This window comes from Suncus etruscus, chromosome 12 (genome assembly GCF_024139225.1).
Source record: "Suncus etruscus isolate mSunEtr1 chromosome 12, mSunEtr1.pri.cur, whole genome shotgun sequence".
Taxonomy (NCBI): domain Eukaryota; kingdom Metazoa; phylum Chordata; class Mammalia; order Eulipotyphla; family Soricidae; genus Suncus; species Suncus etruscus.
Window position 1 is genome coordinate 88,518,587 of NC_064859.1, and position 15,994 is coordinate 88,534,580.

The 15,994-nt window shown below is 49.1% G+C and overlaps 1 protein-coding gene across 1 annotated transcript in view; it reads left to right on the plus strand.

Moving 5' to 3' along the window:
* KLHL29 (kelch like family member 29) overlaps window positions 1-15,994 on the plus strand; it is a 257,953-nt gene that overhangs the window by 70,621 nt on the left and 171,338 nt on the right. Inside the window, exon 2 of the mRNA XM_049784506.1 lies at window positions 13,525-13,635. The gene's annotated coding sequence lies outside the window, so the exon portion shown is untranslated. The remainder of the gene's footprint in view (window positions 1-13,524; window positions 13,636-15,994) is intronic.

Sequence of the window (15,994 nt, forward strand, 5' to 3'; positions counted from 1 at the left end):
GCCTGCCTGCTAAAGGTCTAGAGCAGGGCTTCTCAACAAGGGGCTGATTTCACTCCCTTTCCGGGGGTGGCCTGGGAAATGTATAGAAACAGTTTGAATTGGCTGAACTTGAAGACCTTGAACTAGCCTGGGACAAGAAACAGGTGGGGAAGCCAGGAAAAGTGTTCAGAGGAGAAAAGATGGGTGTCTTAAGATCCTTTTTGGGGAACCAGTGATAACATAGTGGGTGGGGCATTTCCTTGGATGTGATCAACCTGACTCAATACCCAACATCCCATTTGGTCTCCCGAGTCTGACAGAAGTTATTCCTGAGCACAGAGCCAGAAATAAGCCCTGAGCACAGATTGGTGTGGACCAAAACAACAACAACAAATCCATCAAGATCCTTTGGGTGACAACAACTAAGCTGCAATGGGACCTGCCATGCATCCTTTAGGCTCTTTTCTGAAAGTCACAGGAACCCCTACTCTACTCTGCCAGCAGCCCTGCATTGCAGGGGTGGTCTTACCCCACTCCTCTGTGAAGGACCTGGGCAGAAAAGTCAAGCTGTGTGTATAAGTGATTCACACCCTGATATAATTGGGGTCCTTCCTGTTTAGCCTGTGGGGGCTCTGAAAGCAAAGTAGGACCCCCCCACCCAAATCTCTGGTGCTGCCCATCTGGTCCAGGCTTCCACAGCTGCTTCCAACTGCCCTGATTGTAGCCTGGCATCGAAGAACCAGGTTCACCTTCTTGTGCTGAGCTCTTAGAGATGCTCATTTTTGAATCCCCAGACAGTGATTTTGACAGGCGCAAATGGGCTTCTTCGCTGCTGAGACCTTCCTGGGGCTACAGCCTCATGGACAGCCTCCATCCACTCCCCCAGCCTCTATGGAACAAACCCTGCAAACTCCACTTTTGCTAGGGGTGAGATGGAACCTGGGCAAAGGTGGATCGGCACAACAGGAAAAGGTAAAGCAGCTCTTAGGGTCCCAAGCTCCTTCTGCCTACATCGGCTCTTTCAAGGGTTTTAAGGACAACTCACCCACCCCCTGCACCCAAGCAAGGACAAGCATAAAGAGCAGAGAGTGACAGGTGTCAGGGATAGATCCAGGCCACAGGGCAAGAAACAGCTGCTGCTTATACCAAGGTGATGGACTGAGATGGTAGCAGAGGGTGTGGCTACCTACACATCTGCCTGATTTGCCCTTTTGCAAAAACTTAAGGCACGCTGGGCAATTTGTGCAGGCTTTAGAGAGCTGAGAGGGCCTGGGACAATAGTACAGCTGGAAGGATGCTTGCCTTGCATTGGCTGGCCCAGGTTTGAGTTCCAACATCCTATATAGTTCCCTGAGCACTGTCAGGAGTCATTCCTGAGTGCAGGGCCAGGAGTAACTCCTGGGCACTGTTGGGTGTAGCTCTCCAAAATAAAAAATCCAAAGACAAAGAGAGTATGTGTGCTAAGTAGGCATTCAGCACCCACTCGAGCCCTAAAATTTAAGGCCCTAGCTGGTGCCCTCAGAGTTCCCATGGTCTAAGCTGTCTATGGCATGTGGCATCAGTCAAAGAAGTGAATTGAGATTTCTAGCTGTTCAGCCCCCTAATGGATTCCATAGGGGGACAAGAAGGCTCCACCTCTTTCCAGTTGCACAATAGAGGGATTTAAAGAACCAAACCCCCAATCCCCACCACACCCCACATGGCTTGTAAGCCTAGATGGCAACAATGCAGGAGGGGGTACCCCTGTTGCTAAGAAAGCCAACTAGGGACAGATAGATCACTACTTTCCCAAAGAAGGCTGCAGAGTTAGTCGTTCCTGAAATAGGTGATGTTGTGGGGGAGTAGACAGTGGTAAACTGTTGGCTTTCTTGCCTGTGATGACATCAGCAAGCACATCTTTAAAAGCATCAAATGGGCCGGAGCTGTAGAGCATTTGCCTTGCACACGGCTGACCCAGGATGGATGTGAGTTTGATCCCTGGCATCCCATATTGTCCCCCGAGCCTGCCAGGAGCAACTTCTGAGTGCAGAGCCAGGAGTAACCCCTGAGAATTACCGGGTGTGCCCCCCCCCAAAAATAAACAAAATAAAAGCACCAGACATAGGCCAGAAGCTCATTTTTCACAGGACTCCTCTGCCCATCTCCCTAAAGGCATCAGCCTGAGATGCAAGCCCAGAGTGGCTTTTTCCCAACTTCTCTCTGACACAGGAGCTGCTCTGCTTTCTCTCAGGGTCTCTGGGGATCTCTTCCAAAGCAAGCCCCAGAGACTGTCCCAGTTCCCAAAGTTTCAGCTTTGGTGATTCCTTTTGCCTTGAGCTGAGAGAGAGTTCACCCTCTCCAGCTGCACTTAGCTATTCCAGGGTTCATTTAAAGCACCTCTCAGAAGTGTTACTTTCAGCATCTTCCCAATGGGGAGAAAAGTAGTGATGATCCACAAATAGTTGATGACATTTGTGTTTACTCAAGTTGATGGGATTTGTGAACTAAATTTGAAGGGTTGTTGTTGTGTTGTTGTTGTTGTTGTTGTTCGTTTGTTTTTGTTTTGTTTTGTTATTGGGTGATACCCGGCAGCACTCAGGGGCTACTCCTGGCTCTACGCTCAGAAATCAACAGGCTCAGAGGGACCATATAGGATGCTGGGATTCAAACCACCGTCCTTCTGCATGCAAGACAAACACCCTACCGCTGTGCTATTTCTCCAGCCCTGTTGTTGTTTTGAGGTATATTCTGGTGCTGCTCAAAACTTAGTGGTCATCAGTGCTCCGGGAGAAGCAAGTAGCGAGAAAATTGATCCCCAACCTCTGTAAGACAAAGCACATGCTCCAGCCCTTTGAGCTATTTCCCTGGTCGAGTGTCTCTCCTTTTGTTGCTACAGACTCTCCATTGGAAGATATCTTGTGTACAAGGCAACTGGGTTTTTTTGGAGGGGGGGCAAACCCTGCAGCACTCAAGGGTTCCTCCTGGCTCTGTTCTCAGAAATCACTCCTGGCTTCAGGGGACCATACGGGATGCCAGGGGTCAAACCCGTGTCCATCCTGGATCAGCCATGTGCATGGCAAATGTGCTACCGCTGTGCTACACTCCAGCCCCAAGGCAACTGTTTTTTGTTTGTTTGTTTTTTTGAGCCAGCTATAGGGAATGAGGAAAAGTTGACCATGGTATGGGCAGAGACAGAAATCTTCCCTTTCTCACTGGCTTTGTTCTGAGCTTTTCCTGCCTCTTGGTTGACCGCTGGGGTAGTTGGGAGACATTCACAGGGCTGTTTGATGGAGCTTATCCCAAAGGACAGGGCTGGATGTGCAGTGTCCCCCCAGGAACCCTAGCCAGCATTGGTCCCTGCCGTCCACACACCAAGAACTGCCCATCCCTTCTGGCCACCTTCCCAGCCCCCCGCTCTGCCTCTGGGCTTTTGTGAGCGCTAATGAGCATAGTCTTTTCGGCAATATGCACCGCGGCACACAAAAGGAAATAGTAATATAATCAGAGATGATTCCTTTCCAGCACTTGAGCACTATTGCTGCTATTAATGTCCATTATCCCACTATTACCTGAGATGTGTTTAACAGCCAGAGGCACTCATCAAGGGCCCATCGTAGAAAATGTGTCTCTTCCCCCATCAGGATCACCCCATGAACGGGGTGGGGGGAACCATTTTACCTACCCACCTGCATAATGGGAACCTGCTTCTCGCTACCTTGAAAAAGCAAAGGCGAGCATGAGACCGCACTGCTGCCTGGGAAGAATGCAGCTTCCACACAGGATGCATCCAGTAGGATCCAGGAATTGCATGGGCTGGGGAAGGGCCTTGTGAGAGTTTTCCATTCTGAATCTCAGCCAACATGAGTGTCTGAGTTGCTATTTTAGCAATTATGGAAACTTCTTTCTTCCAGGATTCCCAGTGGCCAGGTACCTCAGAGATGTAGGGACTGAACTGAAGTAACCAAGATTTCATACTCTGGTCTCAGTGCTGAGAAACGAGAGCATTTGGGAGAAACTCTGGCAAATACACACTGAGGCATCTTGCTGAGACTGACTCCTTACTGAGGAGTGACTTAGTCTTTTAAGGCACTAGAAAAAGCCTTTTTTTTTTTCCTGACCAGTCTTCTTCCTACTCTTCTCTGCTTCATAAGGCTGAGTATGCAGAGACTATCCACCAAAGAACCACATCCTCACTTTCTGTCTGGGACCTGCTCCCCAGGACGGCCTCTCACCTTGCCTCCCTAGTCTTTCTCCTGTTTTGAGGTCCCCTGGATCCTAGGGGGTCTTTCTGGACCCTTCTATTCTAATGCATTTGGAGGGACCAGATTCCATACCCCAGATGTCTTAGTTTTTTTTCTTGTTTTGGGGTTTCTACTTGGTGGTGCTCTGAGAACCATATGGAGTGCCCAAATCTGCCACATGCAAGGCAAGTTCCTTACGCCCTGTATTAACTTCCTAGCACCAGGAAATTTTAGGTTGTGAAGGTGCCATCATGCCTCAGAATAAAGCCTCCAGATTCCTGGTGTGTCAGGAAGATGATGGTGTCGACCTGTCCATCCCCTCTGCTCTTAACAATCATCATCCCCTCATTCCAGTGAGATGAGATTTCCTTCATGGAGTGTTTACAGCAGGCCCAGGGCCATCCTCATCTAAATAGGTGCTGGCAGGCAGGCAGATCACTGCATTTGCTTCTCAGTGGGATTTGGCTGCTGCCCTGTCCACAGCAAACAACCATCCCATGAAAGACAGTGGCACTGCAAGACTGAGTGAGCTCAGTGTCTCCTGCCATGCATGGCCTTGGTATCCCTTTTACCCATAAGGGTGGGTTCAAGGGCTGCCTCTACAGGAGTTAGGGGGTGTGCGCTTTGTTGATGTGTTTAAGAGAATTTGTCAATGTACCTTTAAGGAATTAAGATGTCTGCCCCCAACTCCGTAATGGCAGTTGGACTGGGGCATACCCCCCTGTAGCTGAAAATTGCCTGGAAGTATAAAAAGGAGAGCCTGACAGGCTTTACCAGGTAAAGCCAATAAAGACCAGAGGGTAAAGACTGGACCAGAGCCTGCTGGCCCCTGGGGTTGGGATGTAGAGGCCCAGGCAAGGGCCTGAGATTAAATCATCAGTAAGATGCTATGTTCTCTCTTTCTCCCTCTCACTTACTCTCTCTCCCTCTCTTCCTCTCTCCCTCTCCTTCACCCACTTCCTTTCCCCTCATCTAGAACTATTGTCTTTCTCCTCTTCCTCCTTTTGAATCTCCAGCCAGTGATCTTTCCCTCTCTCTCTAAACACCCTCCCCTTAGGGTGGGCTCAGCAGCTGACTCTTGCAGCTAGTGGCCCTTGCAGCTCGGTCCCTGCACGTTTTAGGTGCCCTTTCAGACATCAACACTCCACCTTCCCCACAAAATACTTGCATCTGAGCCCATGGTTTGGAGGGAATCCCCAAACTAGACTATTTACCCTCCCAAATGGTCTCCAGGCTGGGCTTCTAGGTCTCTTGCCTTGCAGAAACTGGGTGAAACTGTGACCTGCTTCCTGAAGCCCAGGTACCTGCCAGCCCACCCATCACCTACCTTATCTCCCTTTACTGCGATGTTTGAATAGTGCATTTGGGGTGCAAGGAAAAGAGGCTATCTCCTTGATATGGGTCCACCTTACAGTACCATGGAGGCCAGGAGAGCTGGATAACAAGAGATACTGTGAGAGGCATCATACAAGAGTTAGTGTTGACATGACCTGTCCTGTAGTATTGGGTTATGGGGGCCCCAAAAGGAATCTGCTCCCCAGAGACTGCACTGCTCCATGCTGGTTTGTGACATGAATTGCAGCATCCTCATCTCTGTTTCCTCAGAGTGTGATATAATGAAATATCAACAAGCCTCACACAAGCAGGTCTGGATTTCTTTCCATCAACCTTTAGATGCGTTCAAGCCATCTACGATTTTTCATGCATTTGACACGCTATGTCGTATTTTTATTTCCTCCTTTATTGCTAACGGGTTCATAGAAAACTGAAAAGGGAGGAACACACAGTCTCGTAGGGGGAAAAAGTAGCAGCAGATGGTTGAATGTGACCGTGCGAGAGGGAGAAGCCGGTTCAGCATGAGATTTTGTGGCCCAAAGCTCCTGAGTGCAGAGAAGTCCTTTGAGGTGGCTCTCTTGTCACTTCCTCTGACGCTCCTACACAGTGCTAGGAGCAGGCTCTGGGCTTCAGAAGACTCTTGAGCATCTTTGTAAAGACTCTTAAAAAATCATTTCAATGTGCATATAAATGATCTTGCATTATAGATGCTTTATCTTAAAAAAATGAAACATTGATGGGCTGAAGTTCAAGCCATAGCAAAGTGTACAGAGCACTTACTTTGTATGTGGCTAACCCAGGTTCTATTCCTGGCTCTGTATATGGACCCCTGAACCCTGCCAGGAGTGATGCCTGAGTGCAAAGCCCTGAGAACCCCCAGGTACCATCATCCCCTTAAGGGCCGGAGAGATAGCACAGTGGTTGGGCATTTGCCTTGCATTTGCCTTGCATGCAGCAGATCCAGGACAGATGGTGCTTTGAATCCTGGCATCCACATATGGTCCCCTGTGCCTGCCAGGAGCCATTTCTGAGCACAGAGCTGAGAGTACTCCCTGAGCTCCGCCAGGCATGACCCAAAACCAAAACCAAAATCCAGGGGCCAGGGAGATAGTACAGCAGGTAAGGTACTTGGTCTGCACGTAGCCAACTTAATTTCTTACTGGCTGGAAAGGGAGAGAGGAGCTGGGATGCAAGTTAGGATGAGTCATTGATCTTTTCTCTGGGGCTTTCCTGGCATCTACGGAGGCAGCAGCAACACTATAGAAAGGACAAATAGTGGCTGGGCGAGGAGGCCACCAGTGCTCTCCCAACTCTCCCATTCCCTCTACAGCTGTATGACTTTGAGTTGAAAAATACCATCTCTTTCTTTGGTGGGGGGGCTCACATCCGGCTGCGCTCAGGAGTCACTCCTGGCTCAAAGCTCAGAAATCACTCCTTGCAGGCTCTGGGGACCTTATGGGATGCCGGGATTCAAACCACCGTCCTTCTGCATGCAAGGCAAATGCCCTACATCCATGCTATCTCTCTGGCCCCAAAATGCCCTCTCACCTGTGTGGGTGGACTTCTTGTATCTGCACAAGAAGGTGGGCTGGTCTGTGACCCCATGCAGTACTTTGCCTTAGTGTCTGGCTTCATTTGCAGGAAAGCACAGGGGTTGGGGAGCAGTAAATGGGTGCAGCCGTCTCAGGAACACAAGGCCCCCCGCAAGGCCATCAAGCCCCGTGTACAGGCTGCTAGAGATCAGGAACACAGAATTAGCCTCTGATTCTATTTCCAGTTCCTGAGCTGTTTCTGTATTTGGCCAAGAAAAGCAGGAAACTTACAGGAATTCCTGGTAATGACTGCGTTCAGCCCTGTACAGAGAAACAAGCCTCTATCTGGGTAATTTTATTTTTATTTTTATTTATTGAGCTTTGGTCATACAATGTTCCAACACCCAACCCTTTACCACTGTACATTTACCGCCACCGATGTCTCCAGTTTCTCTCCTACTCCCCACTCTGGCCTAACACTACCCTGATTCTTCTCTCTCTGTCTCTCTATCTCTTTCTGTCTTTCTCCCTCTCCTTGCCTCCCCTCTTTCTCTCTTTCTCTCTGTCTTACCTTCTAGGCACTGTGGCGCGGGTTATTTTTATAGAGAACTCATCTTTTCCGAGCACAAACTACTATAATCTCCAAAGGCTTCTTTGTCACTGTCCCACCCCCTGAGTGTATAGAAACAACTTTAGATGCTTTCAAATAAAATAGCGCTATTTTTTCCAGCCTCTGAGCTGCATCCTGGCCACTGGACAGCCGTTGACCTGTCCATGTGTGTACCGTGCAGGTTGGAGGAGAGAAGAGAGCTTTGTGTCCAACCCTGCCTCTTGGTTGAGGGGAGAGCAGGTGTCTGCCAAAGGCCCCAGGAAGAATTGACAGCAAGTTGGGGGACAGGGTGGGGAGAGCAGTGATGGCCACTAGCTGTGTGTGTTGTGGGAGTAGGAACGGATGATGTTCCATCCTGGGTGGGCATTTCGGTCATGCCAGCCCTGGTCTTGAATCCACACACATGGGGACGATCCTGGTGTCCCCCACTCGATTCCCTCCTCCAATCAGACCTTGACCCCTGGAATAATCTACCTGTTAGGTCCTAATACCCCACTATTCAGAGGAGGCTGAATCAGCAAGGCCAGGAAAAGGGGTCATGCCTGATGGAAGTGAGTGGCATAGGGGTTCCCTTCCTGGTAGAAAATCTTCCAGGCCCTTCATTAGAAGGGTCAACTCTGTGCTGCTCTTCTTCCCTTTGACAGTAAAATTCTTTCACTCCAGAAACCCAGGAGGGAGACAATTTCCTAAAAGGATGAAAAGAGTAAACCCCAAAGAAGGCCAAGTATCCCCCATCTTGTGGGGGGGCAGATGGAATGTGTACTTGGGGTGCTGCAAACCCAGGCACTGCTTGGGGACTTCCAGGCTCTCTGGGACATGCAGGCTGGAGTGGGGACCTTGCTGGGTGGTTTTCACTCTGGCCCCAAAGATGGGACATCCTGGAGAACAGCTGGGAGCATCTTCCCTGCCCACATACTCCTTCCTGCCTTTGGTTCTGTGGGAATCCCTGAGGTTTCAACAGGAGCATTGGGGACAAGGGATTTATTCACCCATGAGCCCAAATGGGAGGGGGGGAACAAGGAGAATATTGCCGGAGAATTCTCCTGACACCTACCAATGCTTAGAAGGTTCTAGAGAAAGGGGTGCCATGAGTCCCAGTTGCAGGGGACAGAGGAAAGCCTCACTAGCCCTCTGCTCTGCAGCTGCTCTCCCTGCCTGAGCACAGGGGCCAGGGGTGTCTACCCCATCTTTCAGGGGCTCTTGAGTGCTCTGTCTTGTAGGGAAAGAGATGCGGCTGCGTACCTGAGCCCAGAACACTGGGAAATGAAAATTTCGAAGCATCAACATGCAAAGCCTCAATTTATAGGTCTGAAGGAGAAGCGGCATTTGGGAATGAATCATGCAATTTGAAGAGCGGCTGTGAGGTCGTGTCTGGGCAGAATCTAGGAGCCACGTCCGAGTCCCCCCCACTGCTTTGAATCTGCCATGAAGCCTCACTGCTCCCTCACAGATGTTCTAGGCCAAAGGCCGAGGAGGAGCTGAGTTCGGCTGCTTCGCTCCTTGGTGGGGTGCTGCCAGCTCTGCTCACACCACAGTCCTCACACCAGTTTCTGACAGGCAGCTCTGAGCCCTGGATGGGATCCTTGGTTGATGCTGACTTGGGGTGCCATGCTGAGTGTTGGGGGTGACTCCTAGCCCTCTGCTAGACAATAAAAAAGATGCTTTGGGATGTGCAGCGAAGCTGTTGATTCGCAGCTTTTTGCTTTTCTTTCCCAGGACATTCCCATCTCTGTTTCTGGCAGTGCCCTGCTAGGATATCACTTAGGGTCCAGGCAGGCAGATGGAGCCTCACTTTTCATGTTGCCTATTCTTGCTGAGCCAAGAGAGGGACCAAGGTGGGGTATCACCAGCTGCCTTGGAAGACACAGCACCCTGATATTGATAGAGTCAGGATTCGCTTCAAGGATTTCCTTCCCTTCCCAATCCTTTGCCATCCCTTCAGTTCTCTTCTTTCTTTCTTCTCCTCTCCCTTCTCCTTCCCTTCCCTCCCTCTCACTCTGAGAGAAAAGCATCTCACTCTACTGAACTCAAGGGAGGGGACTACAAAGATGACAGCAAGTTTCCAGGAGGGGGAAGAGCCATATCCAGGAACAGAGAACTGGGGGTTAGTGAAAGTTGGACACCCCTTGGAAGTTGGCAACTCCCATGCTTGCCTGGCATCTCCAGGAGTCCCTGGGCCTAGGAATCCAGGACCAGTTTGAGGCTTTCGCAACCTCCCCTCCCCGAATTCCCCAGGGCTGTAATCCAACAGGCAGATAGCACCCCGAGATTAGTAAGCACAGGCTACAGGAACCAGCCTGAGCATGTGGCAGCAGAGGAGAAGGGTGAGGAAGCAAGGCCTAAGGCCAGGAAGAAGGGGTAGTACCAGGCCCTAATGCCCTGAGTAGTCTTAGAGGGAAGTCAATCAATGAATAATGCATGGGGAGAGAGAGAGAGAGAGAGAGAGAGAGAGAGAGAGAGAGAGAGAGAGAGAGAGAGAGAGAGAGAGAGAGAGAGAGAGAGAGAGAGAGAGAGAAGAGAGTTGAAGGAGGCAGTTGGCATTGGATCAGGCTACAAAAAATATTTCAGTTATGGTTTATGACCCTCCCCAGCTCTATCCTGCCCGCTGGAATTTTCCTCCTTAAAACTGAATTTCTTGTTAGAGAGAATTTAAATTAAATCTTTTTCCTCTTGGGGAATATGCAATAATAAAAAGGTGGGCGCACACAGAGTCGATAGTGGTGGGGAATCCCAGGAAGCTGCCTGTCTTCGGTGGAGGGTGTAGGAGGGGAGGGACAGACGAAGTCTATAAGGGGGAGGGTGGGCAGGGGGAGGGTCCTGGGTAACCTGACCACCCCCAGACATCTTGGCTGGCCCAGGGGTGAGCAATGGGGCTGGGAGAGAACCAGGTGGGATATGGCTCTGTACCTTGGGGTTGTTTCCAGCCATGCTTGGGCGACCCTGTGGTGCTAGGGATCTATCTAATTGGGGCTTGGCCCTCTGGCAGCCAGACACAATAACCCTTGTCCTATATCTCTGCACCCCCAACTTTTGATTCTCATTTTTTATAACTATCCAATGTTTCTTAGAGGTTCATTTAGAAGCTTTTCCTGCAGGAACACCGCTGTCCCCCCAAAAGCCCCGTTCAACTTGTTTGGTTTTCTTTTTCTTCTTGCTGTCAACACTGTTGCTGGTGTGTCCAGCTCTCACATGTTTTGTTGTGTTACAGTGGCTGCAAAGGGCTAGCCGGGGGTTGCACCCATTAATTGGTGCTCATATATCAGGGATCCCCTTTCCATAGGGGGCCTCTACCCATCATGGAATCTCTCCATGCCCCAAGACAGCCTGGGGCCTCCTTCCCTGATAGTCATAAGTGAGTTGGTCCCCTGTGTTTTTTTAAAGACAGATCATAGAGTCCCTCATCCTGCTGTTCTTTCATTTCACTTTCCCTAAGGTTGGGGGCTGCTTCTTTGAGGAGGTTGGCTTGAATGGAAGGAAGCAGGAGGGTCCCATGGACCAAAGTTCATTAAATCTGTAAGAATCACTGCCTTTCACCTAGAGATGGAAAACCACCCCCAATTTCCTTATGATATCCTGGGGTTGTTCCTCGGATTCATTTCCCCAGGACTGGAGCTTTGCAGACTTAAGGCTCCTCTGTCGTGTTCCCTGGTGGAACAAAATGGTTTATTGAAATTGGTCATTTAGCCTTTTAAAATCACTTTGAAGGCCCTGAATCTCTATAGAATCAGAGGGACTGAGGTACCCGGATGAAGCACAGGACTGTCTTCTGAGGAAAGAAAGATAATAAATGCAGAGTGCCTGGTACTGCCTGATGAAGAGGGCTGATAACACGAGCTCAGCAGTAAAATAATGTCTTGGATGGCCAGGAGGAGATGATGGGGAGAAGAAAGAAGAGCAAGAACAAGGAAATCACAGAGACATAAAACCAATACAGATGTGAATTGAGAACAATTAGAAATCTTTCAGGTTGGAGCTTCTGGCTGAGACAGGCAAGAATGTCATGAAGGAGGAACTCTAATTTGCCTTGGATTCTGAGTAGGGCAAGTTCTAGAACAAGAGCAATGCTTGACATAGAGTAGGTACTTAGTAAGTACTTCTTCAATGATGGGGTTGGAGAGATAGCACAGCGATAGGGCGTTTGCCTTGCATGCAGTAGATCAGGACAGATGGTGGTTCGAATCCTGGCATCCCATATGATCCCCGTGCCTGCCAGGAGTGATTTCTGAGCACAGAGCCAGGAGTAATCCCTGAGCGCTGCTGGGTGTGACCCCCCCCCAAAAAAAAAGTACTTCTTGAATGAATGAATGGGTGAGTGAATGGATGAGTGAGTGAGTTAATGAATGAGTGAGTGAATAAACTAGAAAGTGAGTGAATGAATGAGTCAATGTATGAACAAGTGAGTGAATGAATGAGTGACTGAGTAAGCAAGTTAATGAATGAATGAATGAATGAGTATATAAACAAGTGAGTGAATGAATGAGTGAGTGAGTTAGTGAAAGAACAAATGAATGAGTGAGTGACTAAGCAAATTAATGAATGAACAAGTGAGTGAGTGAATTAGTGAATGAACAAGTGAATGAAGGAATGAGTGAACAAATGAATAAATAAGAGTTGCAGTGATCTGGTATATTCTAATCGCTGTGCCCAACATCTCTCCCTTAACCAACATGCAGCTGTCAAGGAGCTTTCCCAGAAAGACTCCCATCGTATATTCTCACCAGCACTGTCCATACTTTGTGGCCAAAGAGATCGATTGATCCCCCCCGCTTCCCATTGGCTTGCTTGGTCGAGGAAATGCACTCCTGACTTTGGCTCCATGTCAAGATTAAATGGGGACCTTGGCTTATTGCACTTCCCCATAGGGGTTATTTCTTCTCTGTAAAGGGAACACTTTGTCCTTGGGGAAAACATTACTTCTGTCACCTTCAGCTTTCAAATGTTTGTTTAATAAGGACTCAAGAGTGGCTGTCAGCGGCAGCCCAAAAGGGTCATCCGAAGAGGCTCTGGGTCCCGGAAGGACCCTGGTAGTGAAGTCTCTAGCACACATGAAGGTGGAATTTGTTTTCAATAACTTATTTACCTGTTCAAATGCTTCCCAGTGTGTTCAAGTTGGCCCCTCTCTCTGGCATTTGTGAGTGCTAAGAGGAAAAGGGAAAATCAATTGATAATACTATATTCCTTTTAGAGAAAGATATTGATTCCGGGAGGATGATGGGTGCCTCTGAGTGAGGGATGCCTCTGGTAAAGATGGAGCTTGTGTATATTACCTTGGCAGGAGAGACCCAGAAAGTGCCCTGCACCCCATCCCACCTAGACTAAAATTCTCCTTTTGCTGGATATGAAATCTCTCCATATATTTCTCCCCTTCTCTCCAGGGAATCCATCTTGCCCATTGTCTAAATGAAGTCATGACTGGTTTTATGTATAGATTTGGGTCCTTTTCTCATCACTCCATCAAAGCTCTTTCATTTCCCCCCACATCTAGGCTGCATGTCTGGGTGAGATGGCAACTTATGCCATTGGCACTCCTTTCTCAGGCACTGCAGGACCCTGAGAAATGAGGTCTTTACTTGTTAGGTTGATGGGAGTAGGAGAATGGCATAGCAGGTATCTGCCCCTTGGGGTTCTCTGTTCTGCCATTTGACAGCTTCATCTCTGAGTGGGCCTGTGGCAGAGTTGGGGCCAGTATGTGTAAGGTGGGTCATTCTCAGACGTCTCCAACAGGGGACCCGTTTCTGCAAAAAAGGCCGTGGGGAGGGTGTAAGACACTGGAATTCTCAGGAGCTGTGTGTTCACAAGATCACAACTTTCCTTTCTCTCCACCCTCCTCCCTCTCTTCTCGTTCTAGACGACCCGGCCTCCAGGGCATGCTCATGCCACTCCACTGAGCATAGGTGGTCACCGAGGGCTTCGCATCCTGGGGACGAATCCTGAGCTTGCCAGAGACGGACGTCGCAAGGTAGGTCTCTGCTCAGGCAGCTGCAGGAGAGAAATGCAGACTGTGGACTGCCCAGGGAAGGAGGGGTAGGATGACATAACTGCTCCTGCTCCTGTGGAAGTGGGTGAGTTTTGTCACAGGGTGCCTGGAACCCTGTGGGTGAGCTTCTCCCAGATCTGCATTCAAGCCCTACTGAAAGTTTCCTTCATTCCCCAGGAGGTGAATCTGGGGGCCACCAGCTTGTTCAGCACCTTTAAGCTCCTTCAAAACAAAACAAAAAGGCTGGGACCAGAGTAATAGCACAATAGGTAGGGTACTTGCCTTGCATTCTGCCAACCCGGGTTCGATTCCTGGTATCCCTTGTAATCCCCTGAACCTGCCAGGAGTAATTCCTGAGCACAGAGCCAGGAGTAACCCCTGAGCACTGCCAGCTCGGGCTCCAAAACCAAAACCAAAACCAAGTAAAAGGGTAATTCTAAAATGGAGAGATGGCTGAAAGGGCATGTGATGCATATACAATTCCCTGAGTTTGATCCCTGGAAATAAATGATGCCCCCCAACATGCACACACACATTTCTACCAGCATTGCCAGGCATAGCCCTGGTGGCCCTCATCTCTGCTGGGTCCTGAGTTCAAGCCAAATCCCATGACCTGATCTCAGCATTGAATCATCTTGGCCAGGTCAGCTAGGTTTCACCAGAAGTGGCCCTTTTGTACCCTGAAACATCACTTTGGAGTCTCCCCACCCCAATACCCAAAAACACCACGAGCACAGCTCTAAGTATTCTTTTGTGTCTCTGCCTTTTCCCTTAATGAAATGGCCTTGCAGCTTATCTTTACCTGGTGGTACCTTAAAATGGTTTTGTGCCTTGAGAATCATAATGCTGAGAATTGATGCTGTTAATGTCTCTCCAGGCTGACTTTCCTTCACTCTCACTCCTCAGTCTGCTCCCATGTGGGGTCCCTGTATGCATGGCAACATATGAGCTGTCACCATAAGTTGTTCATGCCATGTTCTAAATCCATATATACATTCATAGCACTTTGAACTTTGTGTCCTAAAGATACGACAGTCTACATGATTAACCTGGACCCTGTGATGGGAGGCATGTGAATAGGTCTCATATAGCACCAAGGCAAGCATTTGGCGCCCAGCCGTGTACACAGGCTAGATGGAGAAGCCTCTTAGCTTGGATGGTTCACTGTTTCCATGCATTAACCTTCACAGAGGCTCTGGCCTCAACTTCTCACTCAGGGTTCTCCCATTCAGGTGAAGGGGCCAGAAAGCTGGGAAAGAATGAGGAGCATTAAACGACCTTAGGGACAAAAAGTCTTAGGAAAAGAAACTGCACGTTTGTGTTAAACCTCCCAGCAGGACCAGAAGAAGCCTGCAGAAGCAGGGGAGACTGGAGGTGTCACTGAGCACAGTGTTTTCTGTGGGCCTGAAAGCAGGACAGATAGTGGGTGCTAAGCTGTTCCATTTCTCCCTGTCTTGGGTCTTGGGGGCACTTGAGCTTTTAGGTGGCCAAGGTCAACCTTGCTCTACTATGCAATGATGTTGAGTGCTCTCTCACTCTCTGTCTCGCGCTCTCTCTCCCTTGCTCTCTTTCTTACTCTTCTCTCTTTCTCTTGCTCTCTCTTGCTCACTCTCTCCTCTCTCTCTCTCTCTCTCTCTCTCTCTCTCTCTCTCTCTCTCTCTCTTGCTCTCTTTTGTGCTCTTGCATACACTCTTTCTCTAACTGTGTCCAGATGGAGCAGAACCCTTGGACAGAGAGATGTGAGCATTCTGCATTTAGTATGTACTAATATTCCCAGTATGTCCTGAAGAGCTCTCCTGGAGAACTCAGGAACAGAACCTTTACCTGAGAGACACCCCACTCCTGAGATAACCCCAGCCTCTCAATTGGGTCTCTGGGAAAGGTTTTACATAGAGGTTATTAGAAGGACCAGTCTGTGGCTGGTTTACAGTGTGAGGTTAAAGGTCATGGCCAGTATGTTTGCTCAGGGTTTACTTCTGACTCAGTGCTCAGGGATCACTCCTGGCAGTGCTTAGGGGACAATACACAGTGTTCAGGACTGAACTGGGCCGACCATATGCAAGACAAGTGCCTTTTCCGCTGTATTCTCTCTCCAACCCACACATGGCTGATTTTAAATTAATTTTCGATCGTTCTGCATTCAGAAACCTTTTCCTATTGTCAGATCTTTCACAGCCCCCATATTCAGCAACATGACCCCAGAAATGCGGTTGTAAGCCACCATTTGAGAAGCTAGTTACGCTGCTGCTTACTTTGAACCTTCCCCGGATGAAGGACTGAATGAGAAAAAAAGATGAATAAATGATCGCTGCAGAATACCTCTGCAGAAAGGCTGCACGTA